Consider the following 7,740-nt stretch of genomic DNA (forward strand, 5'->3'; position numbering starts at 1 on the left):
AAAACATAAATGGAACCTTGACTTAGGATTCGCTATGGAATTCCTTCCTTGCCATAACCACAACTATGATAATTATGATGGATTAATCTTACCTAGTCAACCCTTAACATCGAAGAGTAAGTCAAGTGAGCATAATTGTTATTAATCTACAAATCCTAGCTAACTTACTAATTACCTTAGTATAAAGCTAGCGTTAGTGGAAACAATAACAACTAACAACCTAAGAATTATCACTAAATGTCGGACAGTATGACTCTAGTAATCCATATACTCTTTTTTTCCAAGTCAAGGAGTGGAAATTCACTCCATAATCAAAATTGGCATTTCATCAAACACATGGTAGGCATATTCACAAAACATGGCAAAATTGTAAAATTACTTGGAACTAAGAACATTCAAAGAACAAAATCAACAATGGCAACTCAACAAATATATAAAAACCACTAAACATCAAATTCATTAACTAGAACTCAAAATTGCAAAACTATATATGTATTGATAAAGGAAATTAAAATATAAGAAAGTGTAGAACAAGTAATGTAATAAAAGAGAAAATTGAGAAAATACTTACAATGAAAATAGCTAGAATCCAATATCAAAATTGGAAATTGAAAACTTGTCGTATAAACTCTAACTAAACCCTAAGGAAATTGAGAGAAAAACCTAAGACTAAACTACCCTAAACTAACTAAAACTATGCCTAAGTGTGTTGTATAGTATGTGGTATGCATTGGTGTGTTGCTAGCCCTCTTTATATGCTTTAGCAACTTCAAAAATGGGCCAAAAAGCCTCCTAAAACGTGAGCCACGTGACCTTTTAATGAAGTCACACGCAGGGACTTGTGCGTACGCACACTTGCTGATTTCCTCTTGTGCGTACGCACAGGATATTGTGCGTACGCACACATGGCTGTGTGCTTTTCCTTTTTTTTCTTGATGTTTTCTCCCAATTGTATGCTTCTCTTCCACTCTTATCAAGCCATTCTAACCTATTACACCTAAAATCACTCATCAAAACTATCAAGGCATCGAATAGAACGAAAGTGGAATAAAATTGATTAAAATAAGCACAAAATAGCATGTTTTCATAATTGGACATAATTTAGAGAGAGAACACAAAAGCATGCTATTTAGGTGAATAAATGTGGGTTTATGTGATGAAATCCACTCAATTCAATCCAAAATTTATCGTCAAATATGGATTCATTAGTGGCTCTAGCATTTTTCAATCTGAATGGCATGACTGTGTAGCAGTACGTGCCGTCGGGAGTTACAAAGGTTGTCTTGTCCTCGTCGGGTCGATGCATAAGTATATGATTATACCTAGAGTAGGCATCCATAAAGCTAAGGTATTGATGCCCAGATACGGCATCGACGAGTCCGTCAATGTTTGGAAGGAGAAAGGCATCTTTGGAACAAGCTTTGTTCAAGTCCGTGTAATCGACGCACATTCACTACTTGCCATTTTCTTTCTTGACTAGTACGACGTTGGCCAGCCAAGTCGTATAAGGTAGTTCCCAGATGAAGCCTACTTTGAGCAGGGATTTGACTTGTTTTCTGACTTTGGCTGGTTGGCTGGTGATATTTTCCTTCTTCTTAGGTCACTGGTTTGGCCTTTGGGTCTACGGCCAAATGGTGGGATATTAGATTATGATCTATGCCCAGCATGTCGGCCGGGGTGAATGCAAACAGGTCCATGTTCAGCTTTAGGAGTTCGACTAGGTCCCCTTTCAGATCGTAGGGCAGGTTCTTGTTGATGAACATATATTCCTCTTTGGTTTGCCCTATCTGCAATTTTTCCATGTCCCCTTTCGGTTTTGGTCAGGGCTGACCGTCTTGGCAGGCATCGACGATGAAGATGCCAGCCACATCGCAGGAGCTCTTGTGGAGAGCCAGGCCGGTATTGTCACATTCTACCGCGACTTTCCGATCCTTGTGTATTGTTCCAATGGTGCCGTTATCGGCTTGGAACTTCATGAGGAGGAATTTGGTGAAGATGACGGTGGAAAAGGTTGTTGATTGTTTTCCTTCCGCTGATGATATTATAGGCGGTGGAGTCTTTGAGGACCACAAACTCTGAGAGGATGGTCTTCCTTTGGCATCCATTTTCGATGGTTAATGGTAACACTATGGAACCGCCAGTTTGAGGAAGTTGTCCCCGAGTCCGGTTACTCCATTGCGGTGGGTTTGCAAATTTTTGTTTCAAAGACCCAGCTTGTCGAAGGCTCCTTTGAAGAGGATGTTGGAGTCTGCTCCGGTGCTAACCAGTATTTTTTTTTTTTACGAATTTGGTCCCGACTTTTACAGAGATGACGAATGGGGCGTCCTCTGTTGAGGTGCCGCGTTGGCATTCATCGTGGGAGAATGTAATTGCCTCTGCGATCGGGGAGATTAGAGCTTGGTTTCTTACAGCCAAGATTTTAAGATCCCTTTTTAGTGCCAGTTGGACTTTTTCGGCACATCCTTTCCGGTGATGACGTTCACGATTATGGTGGGATCGGTCTCTGGACTTTCCTACAATGTTGGTTGTAATGTCCTCAGATTACGCCCTTCACGCTTGGGTGATCTTTCTTTTTCTGTTCTTCTGGGTTCCCAGATGATTTTGGCAAACTCGGAGTGTTTTCCATCTCGGATGGCTTATTCGAGGGCATCCTTCAAGTCAAAGCAGTCTTGGATTTGGTGCCCATATCCTCGGTGGTAGTCACAGTACAGGCTTTTGTTGCCGCTTGTCCATTTCTTCAGTTGTTGTGCCTTTGGGAGTAGGGGTGTGCATGGCCCGGCTCGGGCCGAAGACCTGGCCTGGCCCCGAACACTTTAGGGGCTATTTTGGTGTGATTTCACCGGGTCTAGGGTCGGGTAAGGGTCTCAAAAATAGACCCGGTCATTATTTCGTGTCGGGTCCAGATCATGGCTCGGGTCACCCGAAGTCGGCCCGGTGGCCCGGTCATCATACACAATTAATATTTTATGTTATTAGTGATGGATGATGGCTATTCTTATGTGGAATTTAAGTATTGTAAACCTTAATATTTTGTATTATTAGTTATTATAAGACTATAAGTTAATGTTTTATGTTTAAAATGCATAAGATTTTAGACTAATGTATAATATTGTTATTTATATTGATTTAAATATTTGGTGTTATTAGACAATATTAGTATTGATTATGATTATGCTTTAATTTTAGAGAAAAGTTGCTTCTTGTTATATTTTTCTAAGTGAATTTTACCATGTCAAATAATGGTTGGAGTCTTGGAAATTTGAATATTTTCACATGCTAGCTTATAAGAAGCTATCAAGGTAATGTAGTGTTAATGGCCCGGTTTTCACCAGATTTTTACCCGGTATAATCGTGGCCCAAAAATGTATAGGTTTCATCGGGTCTAGGACCAGATTCGGGTCTAATAAATAGGCCCGGTATATATTTCGGGTCGGATCTGGGTCACATCAAACCCGGTTTCACCCGGCCCATGTACACCCCTATTTGGGAGGATACCTCGTTTCGCTATTTGGTGGTAAGGTGTTTCCAGAAGTCATCATTCATGAGGCCGTTGGTCAGGCACAGACTAGCGACCGAGTCCATGAGTCTGTCGACTGTCAGGAACTCATCGTTGAACCTATCCAGGTATTTTCTCGTCGATTCCTCTTGTCTCTAGGTGATTCCGAGCAAGCTAATGGGGTGTTTAGCTTTGGTGATTCTGGTGGTGAACTGTGGCATGAATTTTCTGGAAATGTGGTGGAAGTTGGCTATGGAGCCGTTCAGGAGGGCATTGAACCATTTGATTGCGGGGTTGGCTAAGGTTACAGGGAAGGCCTTACACCTGACCGCATCGATGGCTCCTTCTAAATTCATCTTGGCCTCGAAGGCCATTATGTATTCCTGGGGATCTTTGGCCCCGTCATATTTCATGTCAGTAGGCTTGTTGAAGCCCTTTGGAAGTTTAGCTCTTATGATTCTTTCTGTGAACGGGGTGGCTCCCATTATCACGTGCTCATTTCATGCATGTTTGGTCTCCCGATGGTGCCGTCGATCGTCTTCTCCGCATCGGCGTTCCGGATCTTGGGAAGCGCTAAGGCCGTGTCGCTTGCAGTGTCATCGTTCAGGTGATCTATTTCCTGTATCGCGATAAGATCGAGTCCTAGAGGTCACTTGGCTCGCATGCTTTGGATGATATCGTTCTTTGGGTGTAACTTGTAAGATTCTGGATTTTCGAAAATTAAATAAAAAGTTATTTTACAATTTATTATATTTAATCAAGATTATGTTTTTAAAGATTTTTAAATACAAATCATATAATTTCTCAAATATAATATGAAGTTGTAGTAATTGAAAATAAATAAATTAATTAATAAATATAATGGAAATTTTATAAACTATGTTTTGAATATTTAGTTTTCGACTTTATTTCATAAATAAAGGAAAATTAATTTAATTATTTCCAATTTTATTGAATTAGTATTTATTCGAAAATAATTTACTAAGTGGTGATTAAATGGCATTTCAAAAATGATTAGTTTGTATTTAATTTGGTTTTAAACTTATACTCTACTCTTTAATTTTATTAAAATTCCCAAATAGAAACCTAATTTACACTCTACAAACCCTTATCCCATTACACAACACATTCACCCACCTTTTCTTCTTCCCGCTGCCATTCCTCACTATCACTTTCTTCACTCACGCTCATACACTAATAGAAAAGAAAGGGAGATTCGAAAGAGCAGAGGGAAGAGGGGGGGGGGAATTGCGCCGCCACTGCGTGTCGTCACTATCGCACCATGTCAACTTGCCACCGATCTGTCCACGAACAGCCATCGCTGGAGGAGCTTCGCGCCAATCATCGTCGTGTTCCTTGGTCGCCGTTGAACAAAACTGCGAAGGGAGGGAGAGACGCACGAAGGAGACAGGGTCGCGACCAGCCTCGTTGTCGTTAGTGTTGCGGGTCACCACCGTTGAGGTCGTTGTCGCCGCTAAAAGTAACATCCTCTGTCGTTGATTGTGAGAAAGAGAAGCGTGCAAAGCTTGAGCCGTGGAAAAGGGTCGCCTTGTCATTTTGGCTCGCCGCCGCTACCAGTGTTTTTGCCGCTGTCCGGGCCGCAGGGGAGGATGAGAGAGAGGGTCACGTGGAAGGTGGTCACCGCGAAGCGGCCACTGTTGTTGTTGTTTCTTGCCGCCGTTCTATTGCTGAAACCACTGCCGAAGCTTCTGCAGTTTGGTTCATTCGTTACTTCTTTGTTACGGTAAGCATTTACATTTCAGAACCTTTGAGAATCAATATTCTGTTGTGTTTGGTTAGAGATTCTGAGGTTTTAGTAACTAGGGTTGAGTTCTGGCTATTGCGAGTCACAATTGAAGCTGTGGTTGCTGTGGGTCGCGAGGAAAAAGGGGTTTTTGACGCGTTTGATATTGTGAGTTTCGACGAGTTGAGGTAGGGGCGCCTTTCTTAAACTTTTTTTACTTTCCAGAGTTGTTATAAGTCGATATTAATGCATAAAGTTATTTTTGTGATTTTGTGAGTCTTATGAATTGAATTGAGTTGTTTTGGATGAATGAGATTGTTTGTTTGATTGATTGACTGATCGATTGAGAAAGTTGAATATTCTGATTAGTTGGCTAATGCTGTTGAAATGGTTTTCCTTGAATTACTGGAAGAGATTTAATATTGGTATTTAGTTTAATTTTGGAAATGATTTGATTTTAAAAAAGATTTAATATTGAAATTTGATTTGATATTGAACCCGATTTGTTATCAAAATTTGATTTAAAAACAAATTTGGAAAGGACTTGATATTTGAAAATGGTTTGTTTATTGAAAATGATTTGCTATTTCGGAAATGATTCGAAAAGGGATTGAGGAATGGTTTGGTTTGAAACTGTTTGAGAAGGCCGAGAATTCTAAATTATTGATTGATGTTGTTGATTGAAGTTAGTTTAAATTGGGGTTTATGAGATTGGTTGATTGAATTCTGGATTTTGTTGATTTTCTTGAGTTGAGTGCTATTGTTTGGATAATAGTTATTGGAAGTGATTTAAATGATTGACAAGCATTTGGTTTGGTTTGGTTAGGACCCGAAAAGGGTGGCAAAGTCTAAGTTTTAGGGGAGGTGTCGCCGAAATTTGTATAAAATCTGAGACTTTGTTTGAGATATTATTTAGAAAATTATGAATTTAAGAATTATATTATTCTACTTGAATTATTTAAGAAAATAATGAATTATATTTTGAATTGAATTACTAAAAAGAGAAATATGATTGAGCTTTATTTTTTAAGAAAAGAATGAATTATGGTTAAGGAAGTGCGAAGAAGATGATTTGTAAATGAATGAAACATGTGACCATGAGTAAGAGGCAGTGGCATTGTCCACTTGCTTTGGGAAAGAGATGAGGAAGAAAAATGATGAAAACTGAGTTTGATTATGAAATTGAATGAATATGATAAATGAGATATGGTTGTGGTTGATTGATGATAAGTATGTCTATGTTTTCTCTCTGGTTGTAAAGGTGACAGGGCACATATTCCCTCTAATGGTGACAGGGCACATAATCCCTCTAATGGTGACAGGGCACGTATTCCCTCTAATGATATTAATGCGCAACAGAGAGATAGTGTCCGGGTTAGCTACCGGACATGTCAGGTTTGGCTATATAACCAACAAATGAGCTCATTAGACATAGGACATGTATTCATCATGCATTTGTATGCTTTGCTAGAGTTTGAATTTGTTTTGGTTTGCTTAATTGCTTAACTGTTATTAACTGCTATCTGAGCTATTTGCTGTAATTGCTATCCATACTTGTGTGTTTTCCTTGTCTATTTTGCCTGTGTTTGTTTTTGTTGTGGTACCTTAACATTGGATATTGATGATGAGATGATGATTTGATTGTTGGATTTGTTTGAGTTACTCGAGCTGAAGGCTGTGATTAGTTTCTAATTGAGGTTTTAGGAAAGTATGAAAAATCAAACTGGTTCAGCATGGACTTCATGAACCTATGTTTGGAACAGATTAGTCATTCATACAGACTAGGAAATTAATTAAGATTTTCTTATAAGAAAAGAAATGTTTTGGTTTTCTGGATCTTTAAATATTGGATTTTAAAAAAAGGTTTTGCATGTTTAGTTGTTGGTTTTTAAAGTTTTAAAGATTCATAGGACGAACGAATATCACTGCCCTGAAATCAATTCTTCTCTTTATACTTATCTTCTTATAGCAATTCTTAAAAATTCTCTATTAAGAACCCTTTTGAGGATGATGTTCTCACCCCCTACAAACTTCTCTTTTCAGGAAACAGATGAAGAAGCTTATGAAGAATTTTTTAGTTTAGCTTATGTGATATGGATGTATTAGTTTAGTTATTATTCTTTCCTCGTCATTAATATTATAATTTTGTAGGAGCGATAGGAGTTATATGATTTTTATGTATATAATATGTATAAGTTACTTGAGTAAGAAATTTTGTATATGTATACGCTTGTTTGTTTTATTGTAAAAGTATTTTTTCGATTTTCACAAAGAACAGTGATACGGTTTTAAGTTAAAGGCTCATAGCTTATTATTATATATATGAAAGTCGTCGTAGTATTCTCGCTATCAGAGTGGCACATCCGAAAGCATGACATTCTGATAGTGAGGGTCTGATAGTGAGGGTGTTACATAACTCGGCTTTTGAGGTTTTGCACCCTAAGGCACAGCTCTTAGATTATTTGGACCACCTCCTTCTCTCCCAAGCTGGCGGGTGGCT

At 38.7% G+C, this 7,740-nt stretch overlaps 1 long non-coding RNA gene across 1 annotated transcript; it reads left to right on the forward strand.

Moving 5' to 3' along the window:
* The first annotated feature begins 4,584 nt into the window (after window positions 1-4,584).
* Window positions 4,585-7,517, forward strand: LOC112778340 (uncharacterized). The gene is made up of 4 exons (XR_003190561.2): window positions 4,585-5,240; window positions 5,321-5,428; window positions 6,502-6,635; window positions 7,284-7,517. It is a non-coding gene; the product is annotated as an uncharacterized lncRNA (long non-coding RNA).
* Window positions 7,518-7,740: the final 223 nt, after the last annotated feature.

The sequence above is a fragment of the Arachis hypogaea genome, chromosome 19 (assembly GCF_003086295.3).
Source record: "Arachis hypogaea cultivar Tifrunner chromosome 19, arahy.Tifrunner.gnm2.J5K5, whole genome shotgun sequence".
Classification (NCBI taxonomy): Eukaryota; Viridiplantae; Streptophyta; class Magnoliopsida; order Fabales; family Fabaceae; genus Arachis; species Arachis hypogaea.